The 2,627-nt window shown below is 48.3% G+C and overlaps 1 protein-coding gene across 1 annotated transcript in view; it reads right to left on the bottom strand.

The window, feature by feature from the left end:
* PAK3 (p21 (RAC1) activated kinase 3) overlaps positions 1-2,627 on the bottom strand; it is a 289,996-nt gene that overhangs the window by 132,729 nt on the left and 154,640 nt on the right. The window lies entirely within an intron of this gene.

The following is a 2,627-nucleotide window of genomic DNA, read 5'->3' as shown; positions in this document are numbered from 1 at the left end:
TGAGAGACAAAGAGGGAGTTAGAGAGAGATGGAGAGAGAGACAGAATGAGACAGAGAGAGAGAGAGAGAGAGAGAGAGAGAGAGAGAGAGAGGGAGGGGGAGGGAGGGAAAAGGAGGAGGGGGGAGAGAGAGAGAGAGAGAGAGAGAGAGAGAGAGAATTAGTTTACCCTATCTTCTCCAAAGAGGTTTCTATGTCCAACCATAAAAGAGATGGGGTCTCTTTAACCCATCCCTTTCCCCACAATCACTCGAGCTTCTCAAGGAGGAGCCCAAACTTCCTTTAACAGGATCCCAAATCCTTCCTGCCCTGCCCCCCTTCCCTTCATGATGCTTGTCTTCAAAGAAAAGTAGCACCTCTATATAACTCTCAATAAAGCCGGATTCAGGCTAGCACACGTGCTATTAGAGAACACCAGAATACACAAGGTCCTAATCCAAAGCCAGGGATGGGCAGACAGATGGATGGATGGACAAATAAATACCTAAAGGTAGAAACAGCAAAATTGAAGCTTCGGGGAGCCAAGAAAAGCCCTATGATTCTCAATTTATCCTTCTCAAATAAAAAGACCAACTCATATCCAAGGTCTGCCCACCTCTCCTGACAAGACTTCAGAGCACAACTGTCACCTAGAGGCCCTGGCATTCCCTGGGTGCTTCCCACAAGCACACTCCAAGCTGCCTTTCCAAATCCCACCCACTGCTCAGCTGAGTGGTGTGCCTGCAGCTTCCCCAACAGCATGAGCTCATCCTGCAAGGCGGTGGGGTGGATGTAGGGGAATGAGGACTGTCAAAGTTCCAGAGAGAGGCAGGGCTCAAAGAGAGTTCAAGAATGTCCACAAAAAGCCCCTTGTCCATCCTCAGGGCTGAGGGCTGGTCCCAGGGAGGCAGCATACACCCATAGGGGTGGGAAACAGCACTAGAAGACCTGTGAGGTGGAGGGAGAAGTACACCAGCCTGTACTAACCAAGAACCTCAAGTTTTCTGCACAAGATCCAGAGCTTTCCTTAGGCCTGCCTCCACCACCCCTCAGTTGCTTATTAACTCCATGCAGTCTGCCTCAAACCTACCAGTTGCACAGCTGGAGTCAGTGCAGATACGACTGGCAGGACACAGTGCTCCGCCTGGTAGCCATACTCCTGTCGGCCTGGGGGTGTGTCCCGTATATGAGTACATGTGGGGTTGAGTAAATCTGTGCCACTTCCTGTACCACATTGTATTCGGTGCCTTGCGTGCCTGTGCTGTGTTGTGTGTATGCTGTATCATATCCATACTATATTGTGTACATATCAAGTCTGTATCATGTATGCAGAGTTGTGTTTATGTCATGTGTATGTGTATCGTGTCAGAACCATATTGTGTATGTACTGTGGGTCTGTTTTATGCTGTATGTATATTACATCAATTCCATGTTGTGTGTGTGCCATGTGGCTAATCTATATTGTATGTTATATGTCTATGTCACATTGTGTGTCTGTATCAGGTCGTGTGTCTATACCGCCTTGTGTGTGCACTGTGGCTCAGCCTTCTCCTTGAGGCTGGGGTGGGGATTAGCTCACACATCTTGTGCTTACCAGCATTCCAGCCTTGCTGTATTCTAGCTTCCTGCCAGCATCTCTATATGGGGACTAGTACCACCACCTTGTCGGGAAGTGGGGGAAACTGCAGACAACCACCTACTCTACCATAGAGCCCTCCCATGGCAGGTGCCAGGCTCAGCACTGAAGATAGCTTGGAAAGAAATCCTGGAGCCCTTTTCAGGCTCAAAGAAGAAAACTGGGCACTGAGGGGCATGGCTCCCTCTCTCAACTTCCAGCATTGGGAGAAAGGCCTACAGAAAGCCACAGCTGCCTGAGTCTTTCCTTCGGGCCAGTTGGAAAGAGCCCTTCTCCACAGTGAGTAAGAGCTGCACAAGAGTTTAGCACTGGGCTGGGCTATGGAACTTATGGGAGCTCTGCCAAAAGTGTCTTGGTTGAGGTCACTAGAGGGCGTGATTGTGCTGATTGTCAGGGGTAGGTCTCTGAGTACTGTTGAATTCCAAAAAGTTTACCTGGCTCAGAGAGAGATGCAGGAGAAAGATGGAAGGGATACGATCCTCACCCCCAAGCCAGGCCCTTCCTTCACCCTCACCCCAAGTCTTTCTGCTTTAAGACTCACTTAGGGAGTTGGGGCCATTAGTGAATCTCTGCTCAACTCTCACCCCCAACCATATAAGATCTGTATAAGATCCCCAGAGAGCTTTTGTGGGGCTTGGTAATAGGGTACCTAGAAGATTCTCCACTTGGGCTTCTCTTTTCCCTACTGTTCCTCATTCACATGAAATAAAAGTCATACTGCTGAAAGTGATGAAATGTGTGTAGGGGTTATGAGTTTGTTACATACTGTTTTCCCCCAAACTGGAGTGCATGCCAAAAGGAGTATGATTTAGAAGGAGTAAATTTGGGGAAGAGAGCTGTCCTTTAGTGGACCTGTCTTTATTACCAGAAACAAATAGACCCACTTCCTAAAACGTCATGACCATCTTAGAAACCACCTCCTCCAACCCTATCATTTGAAAGATAAGAAAACTGAAGCCCAGAGAAGGGAAGAAATACTCAGACCAGAACACCTGACTTCTGATTCTCAGCACT

This window comes from Pteropus alecto, unplaced genomic scaffold (genome assembly GCF_000325575.1).
Source record: "Pteropus alecto unplaced genomic scaffold, ASM32557v1 scaffold107, whole genome shotgun sequence".
Taxonomy (NCBI): domain Eukaryota; kingdom Metazoa; phylum Chordata; class Mammalia; order Chiroptera; family Pteropodidae; genus Pteropus; species Pteropus alecto.
This window is presented reverse-complemented; position numbering and strand designations above follow the sequence as displayed.